This window comes from Vanessa atalanta, chromosome 20 (assembly GCF_905147765.1).
Source record: "Vanessa atalanta chromosome 20, ilVanAtal1.2, whole genome shotgun sequence".
Classification (NCBI taxonomy): Eukaryota; Metazoa; Arthropoda; class Insecta; order Lepidoptera; family Nymphalidae; genus Vanessa; species Vanessa atalanta.
Genome location: NC_061890.1, coordinates 2,607,057 through 2,625,680, shown reverse-complemented (window position 1 = coordinate 2,625,680; position 18,624 = coordinate 2,607,057).

Below are 18,624 nucleotides of genomic sequence, written 5' to 3'. Positions count from 1 at the left end.
ATTTATAAACATATACAAAATCTGACTTGAACATGTTATGATTATTTCATTGGTTCTTCTCAGGTCTGCAGCTAACATTATGTTATTAGTAATATATTTGTAATCTTTTTTTTTTTTAGTTGAAGACCTTATTTCATAAAACTATCATTCGGTGTATTGACTTATAGTGACGGATACGACAGATTACACCAGTACACTAAAGATAAGAATATAGATATTTTCGTATTAAGGCTTGTGCAAAAATATTGTTTCTAAACCCACTAACTTAGGCTTTACGTCAATCTGTCTAATCAAAAGCAATTAGGCAAAGTCCAGACAAACGCGCTCATCCTTAAGCTGAATCGTCACTTTCAATCAGGTTTGATAGCAGTCGATAAAAGTGCTATGAATATATGAATTAAAATAATAATAATTAGGTGAACTAATAAAGTAAATTAAAAGAAAAGATGCAAACTATAAGATTTCAAAAATAATACGAAAATAAAGTAAATCTATAAAACATTATTTTTTTTAAGTTAAAAAATATAATCAAACCTCAACATTTCAAAGCAATGTGACCGAACAAAATGGTCTTCCAATCAATAATTCTGATTTTAATTTACAACAATAAACTCTTTAATTGGTACGAAAAGATTTCTAGAATAATCTTTGAAGGATATTTCGGGTAGCAAATTATGATAACGTTAGCCGTGCGAGTTCGATGAAATAGAATAGAACCCATCTCAACCCGTGTGAGCGTTCTAAGTGACATTTTGGTGCTTATAAAATCGTACCTTTTATACTTAGCGTCCACCATATATATACCCATCCGTATGACATTTATAGAAAACACTAGCTTTACCCTTTTTGGCCCAGTAGCCCAAGATTTGAATTTTAACCGACGATTCTGAGTTCAAACCCGGTACAAGCAACACTGAATTAATGTACTTAATTTGTATTTATAATTGATCTCGTGCTCGGCAGTGAAGGAAGACCTCGTGAGGAAACCTGCATGTAGATGAGAATCTGCCATATATTAACAATGGTTGCAGAATATGTGATGAGTTGGTGGTATCTACCCAGACAGACTTACACAAAGCCCTACCAAGTAAATAAATACTTTGCCTCAACTGTATGTAATTGAGGCAAAGTAAGTATTAATAAGTATTTCTGTCATCAAGTATTACATCAAATCGAAATCAAATAACACTATACAAATATTAGAATTCTATGAAAATGTCTGCGCTCCCCTTCCAAGAAGGTTCTGGAAATAATACAAAGATAGAAATTTCATCCAACGTTATCAGATTATTACCGATTACAGAAAGAATTTAAAACTCAAATTTAAATCACGAAATATCTGTGTTCCAAATATGAATCCGTAATTTTCGATTAAAGTTCAAGGATCAACCGCTTTCAGCCCATGACCTTGAAAACAAATAGCGGTATGATTTTCCTGTGTAATCCTGTGGCATAAGGCCTGGTTCTATATATATACCTAATAATATTTACCGTTTCCACCTCTAAGGCTTGCGAGGATCGTGTATCTCCTGCAGTAATTAAACGAATTTATTGTGTGGGGTTCGAGAGGTAATCCGATTGGCAGCAGCGTGCGATACGTACTGTTTCATATAAAGATCATTTGATGATTACAGCGTGAAATTACTGTACGGTGAACTGAAAAATATACTTCATATTTGCAGTCTTTAAGAATTCACTTCGTATCTCATTCGTAAAATGTTGACAATTGAATTACAGTAATACGCCATTTTGATACGTGTATCCTATAAATCTTATAATTATTATACTCAATGACACATTTGATATTTTACGCTCGTGTTCTGCGGTGAGATTCGAGATTCTTGTTACAGAATAGTGGGGCAAAATTAGTATTTTTTTTTTATTATAAATATCGAGTGATTACGTTAGGAAATAATAAATAAGATAAAGTACTAATAAGGATTTGTGGATTTACTTCTTAGAATTTTTCGAATATCATCGGAATACCTCATTCCAGTATTATTTAATCAAATCTAAGTCTTGATGATTTACACTAAACGTCCTGTCGCAGATCTCAATTAGTTGATTCAACCTGAGATATCATACAACAAAAAATATTTATACACACACACACGCACGCAACACACGGTCAGAATGGCTTCCTAGAACCAAAAAACGTGAAGATCCAATGAGAAACCGAATTTTGAAAATCGACATAAAAAAAATTTCCATTATTCTTTTTAAAAATGTTCGATTTTCAAAATAACGGAATTTGGAAAAACAGCAAGAAAAACAATAGCATTTTTTTCTGATCTCGCCTACATTGAGCCCGCACCCAAAAGCAAGCAATTCTAGTAGAGCATCGAGGTATACCTAATTAGGTTGAAGTAACGGGTTAATTCAACGTCGCCTGATACACGAGGTGTATACTTTAATTACGTTAATTGAGTGAAAGGAAAGTGTCGTTGAGGTTTTGAACATCGTGAAAGTTTAACTTGTTCACATAATGAGCCGAGATGGTCCAGGGGTTAGAATGCGTGCATCTTAACCGATGATTTCGGGTTCAAACCCAGCCAAGCTCCACTGAATTTTCATGTGCTTAATTTGTGTTTACAATTAATCTCGTGCTCGGCGGTGAAACATCGTGAGGAAAACTCCATGTGTCTAATTTCAATGAAATTCTGCCACATGTGTATTCCACCAACTTGCAATGGATAATGATGTTCTACGTTTGTGATTATATTCATTTTTCTCACTTTGCGAGCACACGTTAGATTTGTTAATAAAGTTATTATTGTTTGAACAATTTCAGAATATTATGTGTTATATTTTAACAGGAATTGTTTTGGGAATTTCGTAGGAAGTTTCCTAAATATATAATGTAATGTAATATTGGTGTGTTAAAGTAGGTTATTTGTTTTATTTGAGTTTGGATTTTCATGAAAGTTTGTTAATCGTAATAATTTAACTCTTTTAAATATGTAGTGCAAAAGGATTCATTAAAAGTATAACATCTCGCCTTATTGCCTCCACTGGTGACAGGAGGGCTGGTTCGTTCTTAGCCCAGAGGATCGGAATTGCGATTCAACGGGGGAACGCTGCTAGCATTCTTGCCATCATTCCACGCGGCCAAGATTTATACAGCTACTATTTTAATTCATATTTGTATATATTAAAAGGACTTAATGTTAATAATTCTTATGTAAATAAAAATTTTTTAAAATAAACTCCATTAATACAGTATATACTTAGATTAGGAAGAGGACACACGAAGAAGGCAAAATCAAGCAGATCCGCTAGTATCAATTATATATTACTGCTGTTAGAAATAAGAAGCCGAAAAATTTACTGATAAAACTTTATCTTTTTAAACTTACGCAAAAATATTTTTATTATACCCTGTTCAAGTTATCTTGATCTTTTTGACAGACGGTCTAGTGATGAGAAACAGAAAATATAACATATATAACAGTCGATGGAACGATGGAATGCGTAATTCAAATTAGAATTCAATTATTTTTTTTACTCATTTTTCTAAAAAGATTTATACCAGCTAAAGATACCCCAAACAAAAGGACCCCCCCGTTCGTAACAATAACTTAACAATGATCTTTAATAAGGATTTTTGTAATCGATATTTGTAGCAGTTACTGCCTATTATTCGCGTCCCTACCGTCCAGACGATGTAACATTGTACAATCGTCTATTATTTTCAGTGTTTCTATTTAAATTTTACTTTGAAGCAATGATATATAATAGAAAAAGTCTTAAAATTTCCAGATAACGCTTGAATCTTTAGGAACTTTTGTATTATATGTATTTTTTAAAACATTTTTACAATCTTTAAAATCATTAAATTAAGAAAATAATATGTTCGCCATCGCAAAGTTATGTCGATCAGAAAAAATTACATATGTCAAAAAGATCAAGCTATCTCGTATGGGGTATAACACATAGGTACACATTTTGTCTCACATTTTAGAACTTACAACTTCACTTACGATTAAATTTAGAACTCACGATGAAATTCAGAGGACTCACATCTTCGAATTAATTTGTGGTATTAAGACCATAACCGTCTTACAACCAAGACCAAATTCTTTTACAATGATCACAATAGAAATTGTTCTCTGGTTAATAACGAGTCTTTTCTGTTACCAAAAAATTATATTATTGTTTTGATAATGTAATGGCAGCTTACTTAAATAAATTCATATTAATATCGTTTGATATGAAGCTAAAATTAAATCAGAAAGATATGGACGTCACTGGTTAGATCGGATGTCGATGGAACGAAGTTGATTATTGGAAAAAACGGAACAGCTGATATGTTGAACTAGAAACGTGAGGCTTCCAATTTAAAAAATAGTTTTTCGTAAAATTAAAATTTAAAAAGGAAATTCGTTTTTGTTTTTTATAAAAAAAAAAATGCAGAAAACGTTGAATTTATTTTCATTAACATTAAATAAATCATTTCAGATATTTAAGTAAATATTAATTCTAGTTGAATTATGCACTTCCCAACTAAAGGGTCAAGTAAAAATGGCGATAATTATTTCTCATCGATCATTTTTAGATTTGCGAAGCCTTTTGTTTTGAAGTTATGTTTATATCTAGACTAATTTGGCACTTCATTTTTAAATAACAATTAGCATTAGCATTAGCAGCCTGTAAATTTTCCCACTGCTGGGCTAAAGGCCTCCTCTCCCTTTGAGAAGAAGGTTTGGAGCATACTCCACCACGCTGCTCCAATGCGGGTTGGCGGAATACACATGTGGCAGAATTTCGTTGAAATTAGACACATGCAGGTTTCCTCACGATGTTTTCCTTCACCGCCGAGAACGAGATGAATTATAAACACAAATTAAGCACATGAAAATTCAGTGGTGCCTGCCTGGGTTTGAACCCGAAATCATCGGTTAAGATGCACGCGTTCTAACCACTGGGCCATCTCGGCTCTTAAATAACAATATCGGTATATATTTCTGCACCTTTCGGAAACATTTAAATTAATAAATTTATACAGATTGATATAAATATTATAATATTGCCAAACACGATATCGCCTTTCGGAATAGGCTCTTCTCCAAATAGGTACCATTGAGCTATCTTATGTCAGATTTTTTAGTAGATAGATTAGAAACCCAAACAAGCGATTGAGCCCTCAAAAACTAAATAAGAAACACATTTTTCATAAAGATATTAATTTATTTAAGTTCATGATTAAACGGCGCTGGTTGTATAAATTTGAAATTGTAATACGAGATGACAGCTATATTACCAATGAAGTGGATCACTGGAAAGAATAATAAGTTATTTTTTCAATAAGACGAGAAAATTACGCTTATCGATCCTAAAAAAACATGACCTCCTTTTGAATGAAATTTGATAAAACTGTATGGTTGGAATATACTGGTATTTTTTTTTATGATATAGGTAGGCGGACGAGAAAATGGGCCACCTGATGGTAAGTGGTCACCACCGCTCATAGACAACGGCACTGTAACCTTGGGAACTAAGACGTTATGTCTCTCGGCTGTTTGGCGATAGAATATTTGATGAATTAACAAATCACTATGCAAATTTCATGAAAAAAATTCTGTTATTTTCTTTCTATGAGTTGAACATTTCTGCACAACATGGTTGAAATAGTCAAGTGGAAGGGACATTTACGCGGTCTTTTCTTAGTATAAATAATATTTTAACCAGTATTATATTTCAGAAGTTGCATTAGATTCAAGAAAAGAATCAGTGCGGTAACGTGCCTACGTTGCCGCACTTGGCAGGTTACCGTACCATTCCACGTTGACGACGTCGTGACGTGGAGATGTGGCATTTATTAACTGTTGACCTGGCAATCCAACACGATACGAGCATAGAAAAAATTTTTTATAACATTATCTGTGACTTAATAAGACTGGTGGTTATGTTTAGGCGAAGTGTTAAGCCTAGGCATGGGAATTGAAGCATCGCATGTCCAGCACAACATGGGTAGCTCAGATTGGCATAGGCTCGAGGTAGACACCTTTTGGATAACAGGCCTACCCAACAGTGGAGTGGTGACGATGATAAATAGTACTCACCTGAACCTAGAAGATTAATAACTCCAATAATGCAAGGTGAATTTATTAAAGCACTCTTGCCGTTCAATGTAAATATATCTAGAAGTCAAATATTAGTTTTTTTTTTTTTTTTGTATTCTGATTGTATTTTTTTCTCGTTTTGGTGATCTTTGCATAAAATGGACTTGACTGGTAGTGCCACCCACTCATCAGATATTCTACCGCTCAACAGTAATACTTCACATTCTTGAGTTACGGTTTGAAGGGTTAGTGAACCAGTATAAATTCTAAGGGACATAACATCACAGTTCCTGAGGTTGGCGATGTATTAGCGATGCAAGGAGTGGATAATATCTCTTTAGGCGCCAATGTCTATAGACAGTGGTGGCCGCTAATGAAAAAAAAGTCGCAGATTCGAACCTGATTCTTTTCATTGATCTCTGGAGAAAATGAAAAATAATATAAGTAATTCCATTTAAAAATATCACAAGCAAAATAATACACATCACAAAAAAAATCATTACGGACGATAGCTTACTATTAGCTTGTTTTGCTCAAAAGATCCAACAAATAGGGTGAATATTCTATTAAAAGCAGACGTGAGGACCGTTCGTGTAGAATTTTTAAAAAGAAATTTACGGTACCCACTCAAAGTTTTCTTTCCCTGGACTTAAATTTCTAATATATATTTTATATCTTTATAGATACATATATATACTAATGATAATGTCCAGTTTGATTAAAATCCAGACTCGAATAGACAAACTACGCCTCTTTTCTTTGAACTCTAATGTCATGTCAACGAGAAATAAAAATACAATCTTTACAGTTGTCGAGTTTTCTTTAACCTCGGACATACGCAAGATTTATTATAATATCAAAGAAAATATTACATTTTCGATAAACTAAAAATAACTATACGTTTTAGTTAATATTTCACAATAAATAAATAGTTTACATTGTCTATGTATAAAATACTAGTGTCGCTTGCTTTTTAGTGGTTGTGTCGTCAGGTGTTCGTTGTTGGGACTCAGCTTGATTCATACCAAATTTAGTGGTTTGGGCGTGACGTAACAGACAGACAGACAGAGTTACCTTCGCATTTATAATATTAGTTCATATAAATATTTATATTATTGTATGTCATAGCTTACCTACCATTTCTAAGAAGCAATATTCCAATATGTATCTTAAACACCGCCAAAGCGAATATACAAATGTTGAGAAGAGCAGCCAACAATATGTAAACCTGAAAAATAAAGAATGACTGTACACTTACGATCCAAAAAATCACACAATTTTAACTTACATCCGCCAAAAAAAATTTTTTTCGAATTAACAGTAGCTGTTTGACATATTGGCCTCTACAGCATCACTGGACTGGTACCGACATTATATCTTCAGTGTCTAGACCCTATTTATATATATGTTGTCGCTAATCATCCACAATATATTTATATACATATATGTATATTCGGACGAAGCAAATGCTAGCGCGAAAAATAAACCAGCACCGCACATCATGAAAAAAAATCGTACAAATATTTAACAACGATAGAACGGAATAAATAACCTATCCCCGGGTACTCTATTGAAGAAATGATTCGTTTTGCTTACGAATAGTAGAATTTTTTACGAGACGTTATTCACCATCCACTAAAGAAATAATTGATTATGCATACTACGCATAACGGATATTTGGGAAAATGCATGAAAATGGCAGAAAAGTGAACAAGTTGACATTCGTAAGCAAAGTAAATTATTTTCCTAATATAGTATCCGAGGCTCATACCTATTTTATCAGCCAGTTAGTAAGAAAAGCTTAAATGACAAAAAATTAATCACAATTGCGCAAATTTTCACACAATTTCCTTAATTACTTATTGAAACTATTATTAGTTAAAATTGCTAACTAGAGGTGACTTTTTCCCATGAGTAAAATCAATAATACATCCAAATCACTATGAGTAAATATGAAAAAAAAATTATAAAAACTTTACTACAATTTTTTTAAATAATTTTATTTCCCGATTATTAAATTATAAATCTAACTTGTATAACACAATTTACCGAAATTGTATGCTAATTAAATCATGCGTCCAACAACTGCAGCGTCAAAGTTTAATTCAAAGCGACTGTCGCAATTAAATTTCAACATCAAAGTATAATTTCACACCTCACGACTTGAAACAGAAACGACTTATGAGTAAGGAAACGTCTCAACAAAACCTGAAAATTGTGATAAAAACAGACGCATTGCGCTGTTCGAGAAACTGGCTAACAAATGAGAGCTGAGTGCCGAGAGCTGGGACTTTTAACTCGATCTACTTTAACGTATACTTTATAGCAAGGGATTCCGTGATACTCCGAGGAGACGGAATGGATACCGCTAGTTGTTAGAGGGTATCCCGGTATGCGGGTATGTGTTCTGGGCACCAGCGACTCCCAGATACACCACGCTTAATGTGGGGAAACGCGCAAAGGCATTTCTCCAACGAGAAATAAAATAAAGATAGCACAACCATTAGCAACCTTTGGCCATATTCTAATACGAGAACTTATATTACTTTTACTTTTAAAACAAGATGGCCCAGTGGTTAGAACGCGTGCGTGAATCTTAACCGATGATTTCGGGTTCAAACTCTGGCAAACACTGAATTTCATGTGCTTAATTTGTGTTTATAATTCATCATTTGTGAAGAAAACATCGTGAGGAAACCTGCATGTGTCTAATTTCAACGAAATTCTGCCACATGTGTATTCCACCAACCCGCATTGGAGCTGCGAAGTGGAATATGCTCGAAACCTTCTCCTCAAAAGGCAGAGGAGGCCTTAGCCCAGCAGTGGATAATTTACAGGCTGTAAATGTAAAAAAAAATGTACTTGAAATAGCTGATCGTGGATTCATACGAATTTTCTTATTTCAACATTCAGTTAACGATGTTATTTAATAAATTAAAAAAGGTCGTATTGGGACTAATGAATATCGTAAATGAATTTCTCATTCAGGCTTTATTTTTGAACATGGCTTGAAGTTCGACACGTACTTTGTCGCTCGTATCGCGACTCGGCTCGGCATGGCAATAAAACCGGCATTCCCTTGATTGACTGGACATTACTACCAGGGTGTATAGCGCTGGTCGATGTGACTAGAGTTGCAATTTTGATACTTTGTTATTCATTATTATTTGTTGAAAGATTATTTTAAAGGAGAAAATCTAAATTGTCGCAGCTTGAAGGTAAAACTGTTATGTGAGAGTTGCATGACGTGACAGCAAACACCATAATGCTATCTCGTGACCCTCTTTGACCCCGCTCTATACTTCCTTATGTATGTATAGTATCGTATATATTTATTTTATTAATGACGATTTTTTTTTTTATTTATTTCAATCTAAGTTTATATATTGAATTCGCTGATTTATAAATTTCGGTGTTTCAGATTCACTCCTTGATGGCCTAATTTAAGTCCCATATTTAAATCCTTAAATAATTAGTGTGATAAGACTCTTATAAAACCACGCTAATGATTTCACAGTCACGATGTAGTGTTTGTCACGAAATATAAATTTCAAAATACGTATATGTAATAATAATCTCGTCCCGGAAAAAGCTTTTAACGCTCTCGTAGCAACAGTAACAGCTACAATTTGCCTAAAATTATTTCATTTTATTCCGCTGACCTAAATAGTATCGCTATCATTTTATAAAAACCATTTTATAGCACCTAACTGGTATGAAAAAATACTATTTCAATTAGCTTCCATTTGATTCTATAGAGCTAAATAGCACTGCTAACATTCAGATAAAAAGGTTTAACATAAATGGTTTGAAAAAAGTTTCGTTTTGTTTTTTACTGTTCTCATCAAACAGATGGCCGAGATACGATATTAGGTATTTTAGACTGGTTCTGTATTTTAATCTGGTAATTGGCATCAATTCATCATCAAAAAAAAATCTTACAGAATCGCACTGCTGTACCATAAGGATCAACTCGAAACTCACCGCAGAACTCAACTCAACTCAATTATAACATTTAAAGTTACCTATTAATGTCCTATTGCTGGACTAAGGTCTCGTCTCCCTTGTGAGGAGAGCCTGTCATGGTAGAGAACATATGACAGAATTTCAATAAATTTAGATACATGAAAGATTTCTCACGATGTTTTCATTCAACGCCGAGCAAGAGATGAATTATAAACACAAATTGAGCACATAAAAATTCAACTGTGCGCTCTGGTCTGAATATCATCGGTTGAGATGCACGCGTTTTAAGCACTGAGCCATTTCGGCTCTTTACATTTAAAGTGGTACGCCTATTAAAGTAGCGTATCACCGTGTCAGTCAATAAGTCACGAGTGAGTTACAAAGATAGTTCTTAAAGAGTAAAACAGCTAGTTATTGGAGAAAATCATTTATACAAACCAACATAAGTCTTCGTTTTTTTAGAGCGATCGATGACAGTAACATTGAACCAGTTAATAAGAGGACGAAGTGAATGCACACTGTGGCAAAACTTATAGCTGAAAAAAAAATTAAACTATACTAGTTTCACAGGGGGCACAGTTGTTGGTACAAATGGGCCAACTGATGGTAAGCAGTTACTACCATAAATATTGGCACTGCAACACTGTAAGGAATATTAACCATCTCTTAACATCAATGCTCTACCTACGTCAAGTACTATGTTACGTCCCTTGTGTCTGTAGTTACACTGGCTCACTTACCCTTCGAATCGGAACACAAAAATACTAAAGCTGCTTGGCAAAACATTCAGCAAATGTAAGTCAAAGTATTAATCCATGATTAGTGATTTTGATTTGGATAATATTTGGCAAACAGGTATACAAAATTGTTTGAATTTGAAACGAGCCAATTTTCTCGTGCCGTGAAAAGCTAAATAATCTTTGAGAAAATAACCTCGAGGAATTTTGTAATAATTTAATTTCATCGCTTTGCAATAAAATGTGCGTTATGAAAATGAATTTCAAAGGATAACTGAAATCCATTAGATTGAAACGTGCTTCGCATGTAAATTAGCCACTTCTAAGAAGATTCTCTTCTCTCAGCTAAACTACTTTTTTCTTCGAAATCAATTACATAAACGTTCGCATAATTTTGATTCGTTTAGACGTAAATATAAGGTTTAAATTCATCTGAGATGTGGGTTTATTTCCTCTTATTATTTCAAAATGGATAAAAATCCAAAGGGATTTAGTTCTCACATCGTACGACTAGCTCCTCTAGCGAGATCCTCGGGAATTAATCTTCATGATGAGAAGACATCTGATGGTCTTGAAACATGTTAGTGGGCCCCAAACACATGACACTGTGCCTCGTGTCATGTTTAAATTATGGGAACCGCGTCGAAAATATTTAATCAAGATCATAAGTTGGACTATTTGCATTAGTCTCTTATTAAAGAAATCTTAAAATAATATGAATTCATTTTATTCGATTGAGATATCAGTTTATTTTTATGACTACTTTTTACTTCACCAAATTCTGCTTTAGTTACTTGGCTATTATTTTATCTGTATGAGCGATTTAAGCGGGAAGCAGTAACAAATCAATCAATATATACTTTATTCAAGTTCGCTTTTACAAGCACTTTTGGATCGTCATTTAACACACTATTTAAAGCAAAGCTACCACCGGTTCGAAATGTAGATTCTACCGAGAAGAACCGGCAAGAAAATCAGTAGTTACTCTTTTTCAACATCTAGCAGACAGAGTTAATCTCCAATTTATAATGTAAGAATAAATAAATTTAAATTATACCTCTCGTGTCCTCTGTACTATAAATCTGATCATATTCTTTGGCATATATCAATATAATTATTAACAATGTCATGCCAACTCCGATTTCAGCAACGCCAACTAAAACCAACATTGGCCAAAGTTTCGACACCAATTTCTCTCTAGACAAGCATATATTCTGCCATTTTATCTTGCAATTTGATTTGTGAGGACATTTTTGAGTCAATTCTTGTTTGTTTAATTCGTTTACTGTAATATTGTAACCATTATTAAAATTTGGACAATCTTCCATTGTTCAATGATGATAAGTGTTTAAAATTCTTTATGGATACATGTATTTTGAAATTATAATAATCAAATTTCATTTTGACATTTGTTTAAAGACAAGTATGCTAATGATGTAAAAATCGATAATATAATTTATCGAAATATTTTTAAATATTATCGCTTACGATTTTTTTTAATTAATGTTTGAAGAAATATATGACTACAAGACGTCACTAACTTTGACTACAAATGCGAAGGCAGAAGAATAGACAATATTTATTAAACCAGATTCAAAGTTAAACCTTAAATAAAGCTTTCTATCAAAATCTCCGGATTGACCTCTTGCGACTTATATATCATAAAATATAGATTAAAATAGAGGGAACCTACTGGAGCAAATATGATATTAACTATATGTTCGTTGATATTTTCAAAGTAATTATTCAATAAAAGCCTAATTTACCCGTACGAATATAACTTTTAACAAGGTCCAAATATTTAATGTTTCACAAGCCGAATATTGATTATTAGGGAGTAAATAACAATTATCACTCATTAATATAATATTATGTCAAAAACTCTGTGCTATTTTTTTAAGTAACTTATGTATTGTTTTACGTTTAATTTTGGTCCTTAGTGCATTTTAATATTTATATTCAATGCTTGAACCTCACTAGACACGAGCTGGGGCTTCGAAGAGCAGTTCGAGTGCCAACCCCCCTGGATCGAGAAGGTCTAAGGTGCACTGCAAAGACTGATTGCTATAGTGAGGCCGACGAAGGAAGTTCACAGATTTTATACCGATATCGTGTGATTAATGATCCTCTATTCTGGGAGGGTTCACTTAACAATGGCCCAGTCCAAGGTTCGGTTGATAATGAACCACTCTGACTATACTGTGTGTATAGAGTTATACGACAGATTACTTAACATCAAATTATAGAATGTCTGATCTGAACGTAAAATGTCTTTTGTCAATAATAATCTAATTCATATAAGACCCTCTGACGTCTCTTACAATTCACAAAACCGTCTTATTCTCATAACAAAAAGAGTAATCGAAATAAATAATCACACCACTGGCGTTTGTTCAACGAGCTCTACATTAATTTAAATTTATCTACGACGTTATAAATGGGAATAATTATTTTATAACAATGTTATAACTATGCTATCCTACGTTTTTTTTAATGTAATATTTGTGGACGTGCAAATGGGCTTGATAGTAAGTGGTCACCATCGCCCATAGTCATTACAAAACATAAGTACGTATAAAACATTCTTAACATCACATCAATATCACCAGCCTTGGGAGTTAAGATATTATGCCCCTTGTGCCTTCAGTAACACTGGCTCACTCACTCTTTAAACAGAAACACAACAACACCAATATTGCTGTATGGTGGTACTTACCCAGACCAGCTTGGACAAACCTATAACTCCAAGTAAGGAAAATAAAATTACAAACTAAATAAATATTTTTTTTCTATAATATCTAAAACTTCACCGAACGCATATGAAACCTCACTTTAGACATAGACAAAAAAGTACTTATCTCTATATAACAGTTGAATATTTAGCTTATCAAGTACGTTATATGTAACTAAGAGTACTATATTACATGCCTGTAATTATAGTAGTATAAGCTGCAAGCCCATGCAATGTTACAGGGAAGCTGGTCTTATGAAACATTTAGGGTATATTCCAACATGCTAGTTAATACACAGTCAGGGCTTATACAGGTCTTAGAAGTTTGCACTACTTACCGGTTTTATCAGGTTTCCCCGAGATATTTTAAGCGTCACAAAACCGAGCTGGCTATAATAGATACTTGGAAACTCAGAAGTAGCTTGAGTAGTAAGCCTTATACCGTTGCGCTAAAAATCGTGGTGTTTGTCGTGCTCATATTTGGGTAGTACCCACTCATCAGATATTCTACCTAGATGGGCTCACTTAAGTAAAATAACAGCCTGTAACTGTGCCAATAAGGCCGAAGTAAATTTCCCACGGCTCACCAAAGGCCTCTTCTCCTCGGGGAAAAGGTTTTGGAGCTTATTCTACCACGCTGCTCAAATGGGGTTTGGCAGATAAACATGTGGCGTTAATAAGTCATGCAGACTTACTCACGATGTTTTCGTTCACCGCTGAGAACGAGATGAATTATAAACACAAATTAAACACATGAAAATTCAGTGGTGCTCGCCTGAATTTAAATCTGCAATCATCTGTTAAAATACACGCGCTCTTGGGATTGCCTTCCACAAAATATACTATCTAAAATATGACGACCTCCCTGGTCGAGTAGTGTGTACACCGGTATTCATGGGTACGCCACTCTGAGGTCCCGGGTTCGATTCCCGGCCGTATCGATGTAGAAAAAGTTCTTTAGTTTTCTATGTCGTCTTGGGTCTTGGGTCTGGGTGCTGTGGTGTGGTACCGTCGTTACCTTTTTTTTTCCAAATTTTCCATAACACAAGTGCTTTAGCTACTTACATTGGGATCAGAGTGATATTGTCCAATATTTTTTTTTTTATAAAAAATATATATTATATAAATAAAACGTAAGCACAACCTCGGCTTAATGTTGTAACCTTAAAAAGTAATGTTGACCTAAATCCGTTCCGAATTTTTACATAAATCCTTGTCAAAGACATTGCTTTTCAAAATTGTATAAGTACTATTTTTTTAGGTCTGAAAAAAAACGATGTGGCTGTCTGTATTATCATTGTATAACATTACTTCCAATATTTACTCGACAAATGTATTAGCAAACTTGGACCATATGCAATCTTTGTAATTTTCTTTCAGTACGAATATAGACAGAAAATGAAATCAAACCACCCGTAGTTAGCAGATGCTTTGGGTTGATTACATTCATTAAACTATAAATGCGCTCTCTATGAGATATAATATACTATTTACCTATAATTATATAGACTTTCATCATTTACTTAATATGTAAATAACAGTACACTGTATTGTTGTGTTCCGGTTAGAAGGGTGAGTGAGCCAGTGTAATCACAGGCACAAGGGACATAACATCTTAGTTCCCATGGTTGGTGGCGCATAGGTGATGTAAGGAATGGTTAATATTTCTTACAGCGCCTTTGTCTATGGGCGGTGGTGACCACTTACCATCATGTGGCCCATATGCTCGTTCGCCAACCAATGCCATAAAAAAAGGGTTTATAATTCATCTCGTGGCGGTGAAGGAAAACATCGTGAGGAAATCTGCATGTGTCTAATTTCAACGAAATTCTGCCACATGTGAATTCCATTGAAACAGTGGTGGAATATGCTCCAGACCTTCTCCTCAAAGGGAGAGGAGGCCTTAGCCCAGCAGTGGGAAATTTACAGGCTGTTAATGTTAATATTATGTATATAGACTTTATATGGAACTACATAAGCGAAGAAAACAAAAAAATCATCGTAATAACATTAAATAACATAAATCAAATGAAAATTAAATCGAATTGTATTTTGCGTGAGTTAACTTAAAATAAATAAGTATCTCTACGGTAAATAATATAATATACCCAAAATAAATTATTTGGACAGTCGACATTATACGCAGGCGAGTTAACAATTAGGATGGCAATTTACAAAGCCTTTGTTTGTACTGAGTATCTAGATTTTGTGTAGCATCTTTAATTGATGGGAGTATAATTTACGCGACTTCTTCGCCAGACAGCGACGGCAATTAATCTTTCATATTGTCTTAATTTAAAATTCTATTAATATTTTTTTTTAATATTATCCGCTTGAAATCGACGGTTTTAAAATAACGTTAGAGGAAATTGGAAATTTATGCAAATACAGCTACTGGGGTGTGGTGTCCGTGGGCGCGGAATACGGGACAAGATATTCTTAAGTGTTTTCAGCCGAGTTAAGAATCTGTAGCATCATGGAATATTAATTACAGGATTATGATTCAACTATAAAGGGTATTCATTAAGAATTCTCGTGGAACGTCTAGATGGCTCGAATTGAATGTTGCTATTTTAATATAGGCCAGCGTAGCCATATTTGTTTCCATTCTTGTTTATAATTAAAATATGTATTGAATCGCCAAACACCAATGCTCGGTGCTATCGAGCTTCGGATTGTAGGGTAAGTAAACCAGGGTAACTACTGGCAGGAGGTGAGTTTGAGGCAAGTTTGTGGCGCATTGGCCATGCCAGACGTTGGTAAAATTTATCACGAATCTAATGTAAATGCATATTGGTACCCACTTACCATCAGATGGCCTAATCACTCGTCAACCTACGTCTATTATATTAATATATCCAAGACTTTTCACGACTTTTATTTCTATAATTTTCAGCAGCGACGTTATCAGTAAACCTATTCTGTAAGAAGTAACTCACTGTAGAACACGATTTGGCAAGTTTCAAAAAGTGCAACAGTACTGGACAATAATAATTACACCATTCAAAGTAACGTATGATCGTCGGCCGTTTTCTAGCAATCCAATATTGATACGAAGTTTTTTCTAACAGAACAGCGTTGCTGGTGCGTTGGTAATATTTTACTGTCGAGGTATGTACAGGAATATTTGTAAAACAGTAATAACCTCGCAGTACTATATTACTGATGATGTCGCCCTGGTCGGCTATGGCATCCAATCTCAAGAGAGATCAGCCAACTACGCGGGGTCTATTATAGTGTAACAAATGTGTGTGCAAACAGAGATATGAACTGCCTATACCCTCACTCTCATAATACGACCAAAAAGAATTCCAGACTCCAGGCTGTTACTGAGAAATTGAATCAAGGAGGCAGTCGATCAACGGGCACTATATTGCTCGCATTATATTCAATAACATTATATTATTTTAAGCGTATTAATGTTTGACATATAGCCTTTTTACCGCTCCTTTTGATACGAAGTGAAACTCCTTTAAAATCGTTACCATTCGAAATTCAAATAAATAAATAAATGTCATACCAAAGAGACGAACAAAAAAATTGTATTACTTACTAGCGACCCGCCCCGGATTCGCACGTGTGCAATACTGGCACTTAATACACTACAGTATGTCAATATATAAGACGTTCACAGTTTTTCAGTCATTAGTCAGTTTTAAATCTGTAATATCTTCGAACATATTTAAATTATATGCTGAAAATAAGCTATTATTTCTAGTAAAAAGTAAAGGATAAAAAATGGTTATTGTGGGTTATCCCTAAGAGATAGATATATACCATCCTGGACTTTTTTGTAGACCTTTTTGAGGTGTACAATACTGTAGTATATTATTTTGATCTATCTTGCAGGTTTCAGCCAGCGTCTGCAATGTAAGCGCATAAAAATGTGTTTATTTACGAAAGAAACCTCTAAAATTATTATCAGTGTTTCTCTACTATATTGTGCATGTATACATATAAACCTTCCTTTGAATCACTAATAAAAAAAAAACGCATCAAAATCCGTTGTGGAATTTTAAAGATGTACGAAGGTACAGACTGACAGCGGTAAGTGGCTTTGTTTTATACTATGAAATGATTAAGTTTCACTTCTGTCGTATGACTTGCACACATGCACTTTTTTATTTATCGAGTAAAACATTCGCAATTTCCCAAATAAAGTTTAGATCGCAACTGTATTTCCAAATTGTTCTTTAATATGCGGTATACCAAACAGTACACGTCTCACTCACACCAATTTGATTACAACATAAAAAAACTAATCAGCTACATCAATGTGAATTCGATGGAATAGGAGAATGAAAAATCGTTATATTTAAGAAAAATTGATACAATTATCATAGTCAGAGATAATTCATATTAGATGGTAAGTCAGTGGTGTATTTAAATATAGAACAGTCCTAACCTGTCAAAATCTGCGTGCTCAGGTGTCACGCACACACACATATTCCTACGACACCATTATATTTTAAATCAAAAAGATTCATGTTACAAAGTACAAAATGATTCAATTATTCAGTAGGTCTTTATTCGATGCAATTAATTAATTAATACCAATAAATGTTATTCAATTGAACATTGGTATTATAATAAAATGTACAACTCAATTTCAATCGGCTTTATGATGTTATGTTACAAAAACTCCTTGTTATAAAATTTTGTTTTAAGAAACATGAAACGTACTTGCGTGTCTGCGTGCGCGTATGAGTAAGTGTGTCTGTCATGTCCACCAAGGTTGTGACAAAGAATTCATGTTTCCTTGTGTATACATCTTTTTCTTTCTTTCAGTTATAATAGGGTAAGCCATATATTGAAAATATTTCACTAAATTTATCGTATATAGGTGACCCAAGGAAACGGAAAAACCTTTTACCAAAAATTGTACATGTTGGTAAAAAAATTCAATTGAACATTTTGTAGAAAAAAGTTCTGTCGTATGTTAAGGACATTACATGAATTATCCAACTGTAAGGTGATAAAAGTGACCAAACGGAAGGTACTGTAAGTTTGGCTTTATGTGCAACTTCCAGCGGCTTTCAATTAGATTTTGAAGCCCCACCCTAATAAGTAATGCAATATATATCTAATAAAAGATAGACTCAATGAAAATAGAAATTTCGAGATATCC